Source organism: Rissa tridactyla, chromosome 2, assembly GCF_028500815.1.
Source record: "Rissa tridactyla isolate bRisTri1 chromosome 2, bRisTri1.patW.cur.20221130, whole genome shotgun sequence".
In the NCBI taxonomy this organism is placed as follows: Eukaryota; Metazoa; Chordata; class Aves; order Charadriiformes; family Laridae; genus Rissa; species Rissa tridactyla.
In genome coordinates, this window is record NC_071467.1 from 13,495,062 (window position 1) to 13,511,928 (window position 16,867).

General features: G+C 47.7%; 1 long non-coding RNA gene across 1 annotated transcript; it reads right to left on the minus strand.

Annotated features, from left to right (window-relative positions):
- Positions 1-5,177: 5,177 nt before the first annotated feature.
- On the minus strand, positions 5,178-9,055 carry LOC128905270 (uncharacterized). The gene is made up of 2 exons (XR_008464811.1): positions 8,768-9,055; positions 5,178-8,658 (listed from the first exon to the last, which is right to left on the minus strand). It is a non-coding gene; the product is annotated as an uncharacterized LOC128905270 (long non-coding RNA).
- Between the last annotated feature and the right edge of the window lie 7,812 nt (positions 9,056-16,867).

Consider the following 16,867-nt stretch of genomic DNA (forward strand, 5'->3'; position numbering starts at 1 on the left):
CTGCAGGAACATCCAGAACTTGGGTTGTCATGGCAGTAGGTACATGGAGAATATCCAGGATAGAGATGTTGCTTCATTGTTCCTCAAAGGAAAATGAGGTGAAAGGAGCCCTAACTCCCAGCAAAAACAGTGCTCATGTGGAGCTTGTATTCTTCCCAAAGCTCAGGGGTGATTTTTTTGCCCCAAAAGAAATCACTAGCACTCACGCTGGTCCAACAGCTTCACCTCCAACTTGTGGAATGTTCTTTTTTTTTTTGGACACGTTATCCAAATAACTTAGATTGTTATCTTTTTTTCAGTTACAATTGCATCTGGTTAGAGTCAGCCTGACCTGGGCTCCTGCTCAGAGGGAATGTGAGTAGGAGCCTGCTGAAGGGACTCCCAATAAATAGGGAAAAAGCAGGTGAAAAGGCAAATGAAATGTCTCTCAGTCTGGAACAGGAGAAGTTACCTTGGTAAAACAGGATCACTTGCCTCACGAAAGCTATGCCAGCTGTGAGAATAAGCACAGAATGTTGATGCTGTGTTTTTAATTTCATTCGCACTGTCAAGTAAGGTATGTTTAAGTTGTTTCATAAGTCTTTTTGTAGTTACGCTGTGCCTCAGGAGTACAGCTAGATAGAGGGTTGCAGCCCCAGATGCAAGTCTCTGGAAACACGGGACAGTCTACAAGGTCACTGGAGCCTTTTCAACAAGGGGATAAGCAAGCTGTTGTCAAGATATTTCTGACTCAAGCTTTCTTGAAAGTACTCAATTCTACTTATTTTAATAGACTAAATCCTTTAAGGGTAATACTTGATCTCTTTAGGAGACCACTCTTTTAGGGTGGGTCAGTGAGGTGTCTCTATAATCCTTCCCATATTTTTGTGGTATTGCTGTGAACACCTCCACCCTTTTAAGAGCACTTGGGGTGGATGGTGAGGTGGCCCAAAGCATGGATGAGGTCCTGCCTTGAGCAATGATAACGTCACCCTCTATAATTTCTTGAAGTGCCCTCACGGTCTTAAAGCCTAATAAAGAAGTAGAGTTTGGGCAAAAAGCATTTTGAAAACTGCTTACGGAACAAATATCACAGAATCACAGAATGGTAGGGGTTGGAAGGGACCTCTGGAGATCATCTAGTCCAACCCCCTGCCAGAGCAGGTTCCCCTACAGCAGGTTGCATATGAACGTGTCCAGGTGAGTTTTGAATGTCTCCAGAGATGGAGACTCCACCACCTCTCTGGGCAGCCTGTTCCAGTGCTCTGCCACCCTCAAAGTAGAGAATTTCCTCCTAATGTTCAGGTGGAACTTCCTATGTTCAAGTTTGCGCCCGTTACCTCTTGTCCTGTCACTGGGCACCACTGGAAAGAGCCTGGCCCCATCCTCCTGACACCCACCCTTTAAGTATTTATAAGCGTTGATAAGATCCCCCCTCAGTTGTCTTTTTTCCAGACTGAAGAGACCCAAATCCCTCAGCCTTTCTTCATAAGAGAGATGTTCCAGTCCCCTAATCACCTTGGTAGCCCTTTGCTGCACCCTCTCCAGCAGTTCCCTGTCCTTCTTGAACCGGGGAGCCCAGAACTGGACACAGTATTCCAGATGTGGCCTCACCAGGGCAGAGTGGAGGGGGAGGAGGACTCAGCTTTGCCCCAACCTTCCCTAATCCTCAGTTCAGTTCTGTTTCTCTGCTTTATAAGGGGTGTGGGGTGAACCCCAGTTAATCACGCAGGGGACCGTTTTATTTTTGACAAAACCAGAACTGCTCCTGTCATCAAAACTGCAGAAATGGGAGAGAGCTGTTTTCTAAAAAGCTCTATAAATAACTTGTGTGGGTTCAAAGGCCTCCCCGAAGCTGGAAAGACACCAGTTCACCCCTTGCAGTTCTTGGTGCTGTAGTATACTGCGTTTTTTAGTAGAAAACAAACAAACTAATGTCTTTTTAATATGTTTTCCTTGGATTGTTCTGGTTGGGCTAGAACAGGCCTCGAGCAGGAGAGGCCGTGCCGGCAGGCTTTGTGGCTGAGGTGGCAGGTCTGTCCTGGCCCGTGCCTTTATAGATGGAGAAATGCAGTCAGCACAGGAAACACGAGATCCTCCTCTTCACGGCACACCATGAATTTTGACTTATTTTTATGGGGCTTTTGAGCGTTGAGTTAAAAATACATGCTTATTCATGAAATACGTAAAAAATGATGTCTCTGTGGGTAATCTTTGATGGGAGTGCTGTGTGCGGGACAACCTGTCAGGGATGACCTCACTCCCTAGCTGCACCCAGCACCGGGATGGGGTCGGTGGCCATTTTGTTTTCTCCTTGCCTTTCCTCCACAGGCAAAACTTGCGCTTTTGTGAGGCGTTTCTCTCACGTTAGAGGCCAGAAATCCCTTTGTCTCCCTTCTTCCACTCCGGTGTGGCAGCCTAGCCTGTGGGAGGAGTGTCGGAGGAGGCTACGCATCCCGGGGGCAATCGCCAGGTTTAACTTCGGGCCAACGTTCAACCGGACCATGATCCAGCTTAAGTCGATGAGAAAGAGTCCTCTTGGGTCTGTTTATGACTGAACAAGTGTTTAAATGCTTTGGTAGGTTGGAACCAAATACACTGTGGCTTTCACCCTTGCCTTCCCAACACAAGGTACCACAGTAATCACTGTTCTCCTTGGGGTTTGGGGCACCCTCCTCAGCTGGGCCTGGGGGACATTTTGTCCATGGGTCTCCCACCAGAACCTGACCATGGTTTTGAATTGGGTTTGCTCTTAAATGACTTTCTCCTGGTGTTTTTATAGCTCTCTTGGTGAAGTGGAATTTATGCTTTCTTTTTTGGATCTCGCTGGACGTGTAAATCCAGATAAATATAACTCCTGAAGGGGGATCAACCTGTCCATGGCTCAGCAGCACTTACATTGCTGCTGGTGTATATAAAGCAATAGGGTTCCTTTTTAGACCTCTGACACTGATATAATTTTATTTGTTTTTTTTTCTTCCTTATAGACAATTAAATGGTTCTTCTTTAAAAGAGCTGGCTCCTGGTGGTAGGTAGAAACCTGCAATCTTTCTCTTACCACACACTTTTATATTTAAAGTGTCTATCTTTAACCCAATGATGGGATTCAGGGTTAATGCTCGTTAGATCTGTGTCTAGACAGTTGTGAAAAACAGGAAATGAATTACATTATAGTACGAAAGGAGAATTTAACCTTTTCTCTCCTCGCTAACACATGTGACTGGGGAAAATATGTTACAGCAGAGTATTTTGGAAAGTTTAAGGAAGTAGAAAAATGAGGAGAAAAAAAAAAAAAAAGAAGCTGGGTTTCCACAAGGTCTCGTGGGAATTATTTCACAGAAAATAATGAGCCAGACTCTGCCCTCAGCTACACCCAGGCAGTAATTCGTTTCCTCTGGTCTCTGTGGAAAACTTGCATTTTATTACTCCCTGCTTCTTCCGAACATTCAGAAGAAGAAAAAAAAAAAGCTAAGTTAACGGGTTTCGCACACATGCAGGCGCACGTGCGGACGCTGCGAGAGGGAAGGGACGCCATGCCATCCGTCCGTCTGTCCGTCCTCTGGCACAGGGAGGCAGGTTTGTAACACCTCTGGGCGTAACACCACCCTACACCCCTTCTCCTCAGGCTGCCTAAGTAATATTAATTACTTAATATTTACAAAGTTATTTATTCTTTATTTGAGTTACAGACTGCAAAAATGCAAAATTACCTCGCTTGGCCCTTCGGGAAGGAAGGTAAGAGCCCAAAGGCCCACTGGCCCCAGGCGGCAGCACGGCCATACCACTCTGTCCACCAACATACATGGGAAGACCCAAGTTTTAAAAGGCCGTTGCAACGAACCCAGAGCACAAATTAAACCTGGACTGGTGTGGACAGCTAGTCTGCTCCGAAAGAGCTGGAAAGCAGAGGCCTGGGTGCTCTTTACCTACTTATCCCCTCCGTCCCCCTGCAAAGTGGCTGCTGTTTGGATGCAAAACACACCACCATCACAAGCAATACTGCAAGCATCTTCAGTACTGCTTATGAGCTCTTTCCTCAGACCCCTAATGTGCCCCCAGTGGTGTCTTTTCCAGCCTTTCTGAACTCCCCCACAGGGCCCCAGGAGGAGCCAGCGGCTGGGAGCCCCCCACGGGCTGCAGAGCCACCAGGCGAGTGTCCTGCTCCCCGGCCAAACCACCATTCTCCCGCTGCCGGCTGCATCCCCATCCCACTCGCATCCGCAGCCCTCTGCCGCAACAGCCCTGCCCAGCTGGGCACTATCGCAAGGACCCTGTTTATCTCAGCCACAACTCATCTCCCTCGTCTGCAACTCTTTGCTGGAGCCAAATGTTTACGCTTGCCGCACACGCTGTCAGCTGGCCAGAAACATTAATATCCCCATGTCAGAGCAACAACGCCTTCCCAAGGATCCTCTGCGTTGCTCAGCCCGGGCTCTGCCACTCCTGCCCTCCCAGGACCCCCGTGGGCTTCGGTGGCTGGTGGGAGCGTGGAGGAAAGGGATTAAGTCCTCCTCAGGACTGTTTATTTGCTTCATTTTATCATGATGGCTTTTAATTTTGAAGGCGCATGAATATGAAGTGTACACATCACTAGAATAATACCGTAGCTAATTTTATGGCATCTTGAGCACCATCCAAAAAGAAGAAAAAAAAAGAACCTAACAAACAACCAACTCCCCCTGCCATGGAGCAATCTAAATAAAGTTTTTTAAGCAATACAATATTTGCCTGTATAGCTGTCAATGTTTCCACTGCCAGTTTGTCTTCCTAAAGTAACCAAGTTTTGGCACAGCTTTATATCAGAAAAAAAATAGCATTGGTAAATGTTTCCAAGGGGGTATGGGATGGGGATGGGATGTTAAAATCACTAGCAGCGCTGTAAAATGTTGGCCTCAGAGCCTCAGAAAGGAAAGGGCCTCGATTTATGCACATTTACTTGCCTGTGCTCGTGCCAGCCGGGGAGGGAGCGGAGCCGGAGCCCTCACAGCCCTTACGCCCGGCCGGGTGCAGCAGCCGAGGTGCGGGTCCTCCTCGGGAAGAGCCAGCTGCTCACGGGAGCGGTGAGGGTATAATGTAACGCCGCTCACCGCTAATGCCGGGGTGAGCTTAAGAAGCACGGGAGCCGCTACTCTGCAAAACCCACTGCTGTGAAAAGAAGCTGTCTATATACGTACGCATAGAGAGGCAGCACACAGATGTACAGACACACAATTAATAAAATCTGTCTTTCAGAAGCCTTGCTCTATCATGTAAGGAAGGTCAATAATTTTCTTGTCAGCAGCAGCGTTGCTTGGAGGAGAGGCTTGAGGACATGGCTCATCCTGTGGTGGGGAAGGAATGTTTCTGCATTAATCACAAACCTCTTTTCTTTTTTTCATTAATACGTTCTGCCTGATGTAAGTATAGCCTGCTTGACAGTCTAACATAGCCAGAAACGGCATTTGATTTACAGCAGAGGTGGAAATCTGAACGGAAAAGGATACAGACATCCCAAGGGTCCTCATTTTGGTCCCTCTCCATGAGCACATGTGTTACCTCTGAAGTCTCTTGGTGTTGGAAACCGATGGAGGAACTCCAAAGCTCCTCTTGCTCACCAGGCTGGGTTGCTGTAGTACCCTCTCAGGTATGTCAGGAAGCCACTTTTCCCTCCAGCCCATCCTCAGGTTACCAGATGAACTGCATCAGCTGGGATCTTGCATCCCACTAAATATTTAATCACCCTTTGCCCTTGTTTTCTTAAGTTGGCGGTGAAACCCTAGCCAGCCTGCATGCCACAGCACAGCGGTATTTTGTTACAGAAAACTCAAAAGAAAGCTTCCACTTGCTAATCCAGCCATGCTAATGGCCATACCGCAGGAGCTCCATAGATCCTTCTCCAAACGACATTAAGCAGCAGCAAGAAGTAGTTATAAAGTTATGTGGGAGCCGTCTCACTATGTTGGCAGGGCAGAGGACCTTACTGCAGGATACAGAGATGCCATCCCAGGTGAGACCAAGTGACAGTGAAGATGGTAAGCACATGTGTGGTTTTGTCACATGTCAGGCCTCAGATGTCCTCAACGCTGGAGAAGCTCCACGTGTAGGCTTTTGCCGTGAACTCTGCCTGGTAAATTAGGGCATTTGCTCATTGAATGAGCACAAATAATCCCTATTTTTAAGGATTTCTGTAAACTCACCAAGCATCCCGAGTAATGTCCTGCCATCTCCACCGCCTGCGTCGCCCCTGCCTGGAGCCAGCAACAGGGACACAGTGGTCCCTGGCAAGGGACCCTGCAGGTCTCTGCAGCGGTTCGAAGAAGCAAGGCTGCAGAGAGCATGGGCAGAAAGGTTTCACGCGGGCCCTCCTCCATCGGGGAGGACGACTGCTTTGCCCCAGCTCAGGCAGCCTTTGGCAGTGGCTCGGAGGAGGCTGGGGCTCTGCCTCCGTGCAAGGTGTGACCTTGTAGAAGCTGGCAAGTAGGGGCTGCTGGGACCAAGCCCCTCACTTGGCCTTTCAGATATCAAAAATACCCAACCTAGGGTGTTTTGTTTTTTTTTATAATTATTGAATAGATTAAATGAATGAGGTTTAAGGAAATTATCTTCCCAGTAAAACACCTCTAGCAAATGCAGCAGGTAGGGGATGGCAAATCCCTTCCCAGTCCCTTCTTCCCAACCTACTGCCTGGAACAAGGCAGGAACGCTGTGCTGCTGCCCCCGGCCACAGGAGAGGCTGGAGCCTCACAGCCCTTCCTAGCACAGGTTATTTAGGGCCATGAAGATGATCCGAGGGCTGGAGCACCTCTCCTATGAGGACAGGCTGAGAGAGTTGGGGTTGTTCAGCCTGGAGAAGAGAAGGCTCCAGGGAGACCTTATAGCCCCTTCCAGTACCTGAAGGGGGACAACAGGAGGTATGAGGAGGGACTCCTTATCAGGGAGTGGAGCGATAAGATGAGGGGTAATGGCTTTAAACAGAAAGAGGGGAGATTTAGATTAGATATTAGGAAGAAATTCTTTACTCTGAGGGTGGTGAGACACTGGAACATGTTGCCCAGAGAAGCTGTGGATGCCCCATCCCTGGAAGTGTTCAAGGCCAGGCTGGATGGGGCTTTGAGCAGCCTGGTCTAGTGGGAGGTATCCCTGCCCATGGCAGCGGGTTGGAACTAGATATCTTTAAGGTCCCTCCCAACCCAAACCATTCTGTGATACTATGATTTTGCATCTCAGGACCGAGCTGGTCCGTCTCCGTTTACTTTGTAGCAACTCCATGGAAGGACGCATTTGAAAACAACTGCTGGCCAGACACATACCTTAGCATATTAAAAGGTATTTTTAGTACCTCTGGCAGAGCAGATCAAACTCTGCTTTCAGCTGTACTAAGACAACTCTATGGACTTTGCTGGCAGCGCCACATATTCATACCGAGGTGGCAGCTCACAGAAGCTACTTGACTAAATAGTCACATTTACTTCACGCAAGATGAAAAACCAAGCACAGGTAAAGGCCGGTGGGATTCCTGACTTACAGCAGGCTGTATTTTCTTCCTAGGAGTGTGACTTTGCCTGATAAAAGTTTGAATTGCCAAAGAAACAGTGTCACGTAGCAGGGAAAAAATACTCTGAATGTCGCCTCCTCAATTTGTGATGACTTCGTTTTTGCACTGGTATAAATATAACCGTGACCATTTCATACAGCAAAGTGCTCTGTGAGGAGTACGGTATAAATAGCCGAGCTGATTACACGGGCTATAAACAAGGACTGGAAACCCTTGCTTCACCCCGAGCAGTTTAGAAACGGGGGGGAGCGGAGGGAGCTTTACAGCGAAATGGTTAAAAGCTGCAGGCAGAAGGTTTTCTCGGGATGGCTCCAAGCGTGGAGCTGGTGAGCTGCCATTTCAGCAGCCAAGCTGCGACGGTGGGAAGCACACCGCCACAATTGCATACTAAAAAGAAGGGAAGGCTGAGATAACTACCATCTTCTCACTGTGTAGGCTGTTTAAAAAAAATAACATATAATGATTCCTGCTTTATTGCAGTGTTTGGGTTCCAGATATAGCCTTGCATGGGAAGGCCGGTATGACGCTGAACCAGGCCAAATGAGCATTTCCTGCTTTTAAGTAATATAATGTCAGGAATCCAGCTTGTCAGAAACACCCTGCTCACATCCCTCTGCCCCAGCGCCAGACACTCGAAATGACCTTCAGGTGAATAATGCCGCTGCGCTCGGACTGTGTGAGTGACAGTCCACAGCTCAGGTCCTTTCAATGCTTGTTTTTGTAAAACAAAGCTCGGTATGCCTCACGCCTAGGAAGTGGCTTAGCTCACTCAGAAACTCAGGGACCTGCCAGGGGCCTTAGATAACTAAGTAAGATTTGTTTTAGCTGCCCTCAGTACCCAAGGTATTTCCTACTGTAAGTATAAGGAAACATAGAGGATACTTAAGCAACCGTATTTGTTTATCTTAGGTCAAACTAGAGAGATTTTCCAGAACCACTACTGCAGCTGCGCTTAACTTGTTGAAAGGCTGCATTTGCATGGAGGGCTTTGCTTCCGACTCCGTGATCGCAAACGAAAACCTTCACCGAGAGCTGAAATCCACAGGGAAGGGCGCACGCAGCTGCCGAGCGAACCTGAGCAGATGTCTCCAGACACTCACGCTCCGGGTACGCTTCATTAACCCAGGCCTCAACTGGGCCAACTCCTGCATAAGGGGGAAGCCATAAGGGAGAAGAAAATCACCAGCATTCCCTCCCTCAAATTTCTGAGTAGGTAATTACGTGAAGAGAGACAGACGTCCAGACAGGTTTCACCTCGAGAGGAGATGAGATTCTCCAAGCCTCCGCATCCAAAGTGTCGTAGGAGGACAACCCCACCAAACCTGCAGCCATCTGCGCAGCCGGGTGATGTGTGAAGCGATGCTTGGCTGGTCCTCCCCTCTGGCAGCGTGGCTCGTGCCAGTCGCAGGGAACAGCCACCAGCTGGGTCATGGATGGTGTCTCAGTACTGGTTCTGCAAGGCACTCAGTGGGAGGTAACTGTGACTCCTGCAGGGACGCGGTGGGATTTTCACACCTCCCTGCTACAGCTTTCTCAGGTCACTCAGTCCACAACCCACGTTTGCTGAAAAGGTGGGGGAAAAAACTATCGCACCATAAAACAAAAATATTTGGACCAAAGTTATTCTAACAAAAAAGTGGACCCCAGAGATGGCCATTTTACAGTGGGTGTTGGGAGAGCAACAGTGCTTCAGTGCACACACGAGGCCCCGGCTGGACGATGAGGGGTTGAGGAGAGGAGGCCGTGCAGGTCAAAATGTCCCAAACTGGGCTCTCATCCTGGAATCTGATTCATACAGATGCACTCTGGTGCCTCCCTGCAGCTTAGTTAATAGCGCAGATCAGATTGCAACCTCCTGGGTGCCTAAATTTATCCCCTGAAATCCATATATCAATAGCAAAGCAATTAGTCTGATAATCTAAGGTGTCACGCACCCATTTCAGCAAGGATTGTGAATGCTGAACAGGTCCCAGAAAATGGGTAGGTGCTTTGAGGGTGCTCACATATAGTCCTTGATACGCAGAGACGACTTCCACTGACATTAGAGACCCGGGCAGTCAAGAGCAGTATGTAACCCATTAGCTGGAACCCTGCAAGATACGGATCACCTCTGCACTGCTCTCAGAATTACTGTTTTTTAACTGTAACGGGTACCGGCAGGGCCGAGAGCACAGGAGAGTTCCTCTGGCTACGCGTCCCAACCCGCACGTCCACCGAATGCTGACTGCTCTCTCTGCTGGCCAGCTGGGAAATGGTTTTCTCAAGATGGTCCTGGTCGTTTATGTTTGCAGAAATGCGCCGACCAAGCAAATACATGCCAAAAATATGGCCAGCTTTTTTTCTAAAGTCTCAAAGAAGTGAATAAAAGAGGTTAGCTATTAAGTAAACTGTATTATTAACTAAAAAGCAGGAGCAAAGAGGAGAAAAGGCAGGAGAGACGTGGGTGTGCCACCTTATGCTGCAGCTTCCTGCATCTGTAGCCTGACGGAAGAGAGAAACTACCTGTGAGACAGGACGTCACACCATTACGAGTATAAGGCTATCGGGGTCTTGCCCTGACATGTCTAGAAGTAAAAGCGTTGGAGAATTTCCAGTGACCAACAGAATACAGAAGCTGGGAGACCATGGGATTGTGAGTAACTGACCTGAGGGCAGGGGAGTTTCTCCTCGCTTTGTTCAATGCCTGACTCAAGGGTGACCTAGTCCAAAACGCCACCGCACAAGGGCGCTCAACACATAAATGCTGTAATAACAACTGGACAGCAGAAGGGCTTCGCTGTTGGAAGGGGCAGGGTAAAGAAGGCTGAAAGGGAATGGAAAGCTAAGCTGCACTAAGAAATAATCGTACTGATAGTGCAAATAAACAGCGCATCTTTGTGTTGAACACAGCAAGGCATCATCTGGACACAGGGAAGATTAAAAGTCTCAAGGGCTATGGAGAGCACAGAGTACCGGTGAGGACATGCTGATCCCGCTGTGCCAGTGCACCCCAGCGCATCAGGCCTGCAGTAATGTCAAAGCTCTCCTATTATTTCCTATCTCATGGCAGCACGAGCCCAGCTCCCTGGCATCAAGGAGTGAGGCTCTCCCTAGAGCACCACTTTGGGTGGGTGGCCGTACCAGCCACCCTGGAGCTGTACCTGAGGACCGAGTCGTGCTCTGCTGTATGGTGTACCCCATACATATGTATGCCCATGGTATAAAGCCGCTTGAATCTTAGGTGTTTAAATGCATCAGTGATCAGAGAGCTGATAATTGGTGATGTCTAGCAGGACGTTGCCTCCTCGCCATCGGCTTTCCAGTCGCAGTTCTTTGCTTGTACTTTTGACACGCGCTGCTTCTTGGCAAAGTGGCTCTCAACAAACTTTGCTCTTCTGCCTGCGACTTATTGTGGCGCTCAGTGAGTAAACCACGCTGGCGGGGCCACCTCACACGCCAGTCTGAGGTGACAGCAGAAAGGTTAAACACAGCAAGTTCCCCAAAACAGTCAGGACACGGGTTAACTGGAAAGAGAAAGGAGCAAAGACGGGAGGGAATTCACTTAGTCCCTCTGATGGCACACCAGGGCTAAACAGCATTAGAAAAATGGCTGGTCTCTGCTAATTCTGGTAAAGGAAGTAGCTCCTCTTTGTACTTGGGGCCCTAAATGAGCGCTTGGTGTATTCCTGAGTCCTGGCTTTCTGATAGCACACCTTCCGAAACGGTGACGAAAAGCCACCAGGCTCGTAGGCTACAGAGACCACCACAATATCAACACTCTCAGCACTGAATGAAATCGTTCTCTGGCTTTTACCTATCCCTCTGGAATAACAACTTTTTACAAGAGCTACAAAAAGATTGTTAATTATAGAAAAGCTATCATTACACACACCCAGCCTGCTACATGTAAAATTAAGCATCTGTTCAGAATGATTAGAGAGAAAAAGGACTGTCTCTTCACGTTGATTTTTTTAAAAAAACTTGTATATTCTCAATAATGGTTGTGACTGTTCTTAACAAACAGCCTCGATCCTGAAACTAGATTAAACCAGGCAAATTCTCGTGTCTGAGCCTCACTAAAGGGAGTGTGTCATGGATTTCATCACCGGAAACCAGCTGAGGATGGCAGCTCAGTATTTAAATCAAATGACATACTCAAGTACAGAGGGATGAGAACCTAATGTTCTGTAACAACTTAAAGGGTCTGTTGAGCAATGCACAGAAACTCTGCGCATAGGAGATTCAGTCACATACTTGAAGGATAAAAAGTGTTTAACAAAACCCATCCATCTAAAACGTGGATCTTTAAATTCCGGGATCTGCCTTTGTCCTACCTGGGCAGCGCACGCAGTGCCCTGGGCACTGGGTTAGCATCTATATGGGGATGAGCAGGCAAATTTCTTCTGCCGAGCACATTCACATCCAGATTTCACATCACTCAAAAATAGTAACGTCTTCACTCACTCAAAGGACGCCTGCCACATCAGTGCCATGCAGAAAAAGCTGCCATGTCATCCAAACACCAACAAATCAGGCCTTCTACAAGGTGTACCTGGTTAAATCCAGAGCTGCCCCCTCTCGGGAGAGCTCTGAGCACCAAATTATCAGGAATCCCGAGTTCCATCATCTCAATCACTTCTGGTGAAGCTGGTTCACAGAGACAGAAACTACACATCAACTCTCCCACTCCACAGATGAGTGCCCTGACAGCTGGCCTCCTATCCGTACTCCATGCTGGCACCCAAGGAATCCGCGTGGTAGCAGCCCATCTGCACAGCAAACCAGCTGTGCTGCATCTGGCAACACCGAGGGTAAGTTTCTACACTCAGCCAGCCCTTATGACACAGAAAAAGAGACGTCTGGATGAAGTGAATCAATCCCACAGTCATTCAACAGTCTGTCTCTGCTGTTAACATGCGTAAATTCTCTGGAACTGGACAGGAGATACGGTAATAGAATACGTCTATAACAATACACCTATATAACAGTAATATACATATAAATAAATATCTTTGAAGTTTTTGTATTTTTCTGTACTTACAAATAAAATGATCCCTTAATACTTAAAACTGTTACTGTGCTTCCCTTCAACAAGACTGAAGTCCATCGCAAATGTTTATTGTAGTGTTGTGTATTGTGTATTGTCAGTCCCAGTAGGTTTCCAAGGCGTGACTGGATAAAGCCCTGAGCAGCCTGGTCTGACCTGATTTAACAGGAGATTGGACTAGAGACCGCCTGACCCTCCTAACCTGAATTATTCTACCAGCCTGTGATTCTATGATACGCTAGTATGTAAAGTAGAACAGGTCAAAACCTTAAATTAAATACCCCATCTTAGCCATTTTCTGTAATCCCACGTTTAGGGCACTCTTCTAGGACGTTGGGAGACTTTGCTCCAAACCCCCAATCAACGCGAGGGCTTTCCTGGGTTCCCCTGCAAGGATGCAGCCTGATGTCACCCCTGAGGAAATTCAGCAGCAAGCGACCCTGTATGGGGGAGGCTTTCTCATTCCCTTCCCCCCAACCATATGTTCCTGCTGATTTCCTTACACCAGCACGAGCAGCTGTCTGACCTCGTGGCAAGCCAGTTCAAGGAGCTAAGAGGCAGAAAAAAACCCCCTTTGCTTTCTGTCGGTTTAGCTTCCTACCCTGGATTACCACAGGGCCAGAAAAATGCTAAGTGCAAGCCCACGGAGGCAGGCGAGAACGTGCAGCCAGCGCAAGAAGGAAAAGCAACTGCATCTTCCAGCAACCGTCAGCTCTAGAACAGTTTAACGGAAATGGCAGGCGTTTAATTCTCCCCTCATAGAACACAGAAACCTAGATACTTACCTGGTTTTATATAGTGCTTGGGAGTTCAAGATTGTACTAATAAATCTGTGCTCCCTTTGTGGGCCTGGCCTTCAGGCTTCTGCTAAATAAGCGTAATTGATAAAGTTAGTGACTAAACTGAGATGCAGTCTGTTTATGTAAGTGATAGAAATCATAACAAAAACTACACTACATTTTTCCAAAAGCTTTTCTTACAGCATGTCAATGCTCTTTTCAATTTGGGCACAGTAGATGGAAAAGTAATACGCTTATGGTGGGACATCTGCCTTGCATTTGACATATTAAAACCCAAGTTCATTCTTACCTAATCAAAATAAAAGTTTTTATTCAGTTCATGATATTTCTGGTTGGGTATTCTATTTGCCCAAGTACTTATTCCATGTAAAGAAATGTAAACCATAAATACAACGTAAGAGCAGCAAAACAAAACACACCCACTCAAAACAGAAGCAGGGAGAACTTTGTTCACTTCACTGTCCTTCCAAGGAGTAGCTGTAATCGGTCTGGCTGCCAAATCGATGCACAAAGTCCGGAAGGGGAAACACTGAGCCCCATCCCACTTTGGGATTCATACTGATGAAATCATCCAAGTTCATCTTGGAATCTAAAAAAGGACCAGAAAGGGAAATATTTAAGTTCCTGATGCAGCTTCTGTAACACGGGTATACATTTATCAAGAAAATGCCCAAAAACCCCTCTTTGATAGTTCAGTTCAAAATAGCGACGAGTTCCTAGCACACTTGCCGAGCAGCCGTCCGGCAAGATTCTGCAAATTGTATGGTGCGACAAAAACATCTATTTCCAGTCTCTGAAAGGTTGCTTTTGCCCCTGATTCCTCTCCCTGCGCGCAGCAATAATCACATTACTGGATCAGTAACCATCCTTAGCCATTAGAAACCAATATGCGTAGGAAATAGTAAAATTTCTCCCTACAACGGCAGCCTCGAAGGGTCGAGTAGTGTCAGAGAACTGGAGCACAAATAACAACCAACACAGGGAACTGCAATGCAACAGGAGCTTGTAGTCCTCCTGCGGTCACACAAACCTGATCACTCAAAGGCAGGGGAGATCTTATTGCCCCACTAAGTTCTGAACCAAAGTCAACCGAGTCAGCTTTTGACTGACTACAGAGGAACCGGATGAGAGCAGCAGTCAGAACTGGAAGTTGCTCAGTGTCTCTCAGAAGCGATCAGCCCCTTGGCAAACCAACAGTTTGTTACTCCCCAGACTACAGTTATTTGCTCTGCGTTTCCTTTCCCTCCAGCCCTGAACTTTGTCCTTGCTGTGCACCAGCCCACTTGCAAGGCTAGAATGTGGAGACCAGAGGAAGTGTCTGAGGTAACCCAGCCCGTAGCCTAGAGGGATGCTCAGGTGAAAAAGGACACAAACCCAGGCCAGGGGCAAACACTTTTTTTTTTTGAATCCTGAACCACTGAATGAAGTCAGAGGGAGAAAAAGTTAACTGCCCTAGTTTCAAGAGAAAAGTAACCATAACTGCTATTTGCCAGGAGTTTGATCTGCTCTGACCCCCACAGGAGAGGAAGAAACCACACCATTCTGTCCCGTGTGGGGGTCCCAGAGAGCTCAGTGGGAAGTGCTGGTGTGCAGGTTTGGGTTTAGGTGCCTCATCCATCCTCTCTCTGGAGCTGGCCCAGCACAAGCTTTGCTGACTCAGAGCCACGCTGATCAGGGGTTTCCAATTCCTCAGCCTATTCAGCTCTGACTACAAACATCCGTGGGCTTGTTGTTTTATGCTCTCACTGGCAATCTGCGCAAATAATCTTTTTAAATGCCCATTAAAAGAAAACTGGAAGAGAATGAGTTTAAAGAACAGAGCATGAGAGCCACTGGATTTACTGTTACAGCTTTCCTGCTGTATTTAAGTATTTATTTTAACATGGATGATTCATGTGCACATTTAAGGATTAAGAACCAAACAAGAGTAGGCTCTAATGAATGGATTATAAAATCCATAGGATGGAATTTGCTTCAGCTGCAAAAAGCTTGTGTAATTAGGCTTACCATTACGGACAGCGTAAGCGAGGAAGGGAAGATGATGTTCGGGAATCCCAGACCCAGCAGTGCCAGCCATAATCCAGCTCCCAAAGCCCTCTGTTTGCACCACATCTACACTACGGCACAGCTTTGTGATTTGCCTAATCCCAGCTCCCACTACTTCCGAGATCTGGCCCCCAATTCTTTTCTTGTTCACCTGTTTGGACTTCACACGTTGAAAATCCTTATGTCCAGCCAAGCATCTTCCTGCTGCTGAAGTGAGTCTGTCAGAACAGGGCCCATTTCTGCCCGACTATGGGGGAATTTAAAATAACACAAGCCAAGAAATTTGCCGTTGTAGCTCAAGAACAATTAGTAGCAGATAACAGCTCTTGCTTGCTGGTAGACTGGTAAGCCTGTTTGCCAGCATAGCACAGTCAATCAGAGAAGTTTAATGAAAGGAAAAAATGTTTTAACAAAGCAAACAAGAACGGAAGTGAAGAGTGGATGGTCTAAGAACCGGTCACTAGATGGCACTGGAGCAGTATGAGAGGAAGAGGAGTTAAAGACGTGCACATACCTTCACAGAATCATAGAATTGCCTAGGTTGGAAGGGACCTTTCAGATCATGTAGTCAGGGCTATGATCTTATTGGCATCATGGAGATATGGCGGGATGACTGGAGTGTTGGAATGGAAGGATACAGGCTCTTCAGGAAGGACAGGCAGGGGAGACAAGGAGGTGGTGTCACCCTCTATGTCAGTGACCAGATGGAGTGCATGGAGCTCCACCTGGGGATGGATGAGGAGCCGACCAGAGCTTATGGGTCAGGATTAAAGGGAGGGCAGGGACAGTGGGGGTCTGCTACAGGTCACCCAACCAGGAAGACTGAGCAGATGAGGCCCTCTATAGACAGACAGGAGCAACCTCACGTTCACAAGCCCTGGTCCTCACTGGGGACTTCAACCACCCCGATATCTGTTGGAGGAACAACAGAGCAGGGCATAAGCAATCCAGGAAGTTCCTGGAATGCATCAATGACACCTTCCTTCTCCAAGTGACAGAGGAGCCAACGAAGAGAGGTGCCATGCTGGACCTTGTTCTCACCAACAAGGAAGGGCTGGTGGGGAACACGAAGCTCAAGAGTAGCCTTGGCTGCAGTGACCATGAAATGGTGGAGTTCAAGATCCTTAGGGCAGTGAGGAGGGTGCACGGCAAGCTGACTACCCTGGACTTCAGGAGAGCAGGCTTTGGCCCTTTCAGGGATCTGCCTGGCAGAGTACCATGGGATAAAGCCCTGGAGGGAAGCTGGTTAATATTCAAGAATCACCTCCTCCAAGCTCAGGAGTGATGCATCCCAACAAAGAGGAAGTCAGGCAAAAGCGCCAGGAGGCCTGTGTGGATGAACAAGGAGCTCCTGGACAAATTCAAATGGCAAAAGGAAGCCTACGGAGGGTAGAAGCAATGACAGGAGGAATATAGAGAAATGGTCTGAGCAGCCAGGGATCAGGTTAGAAAAGCTAAAGCCCTGACAGAATTAAATCTGGA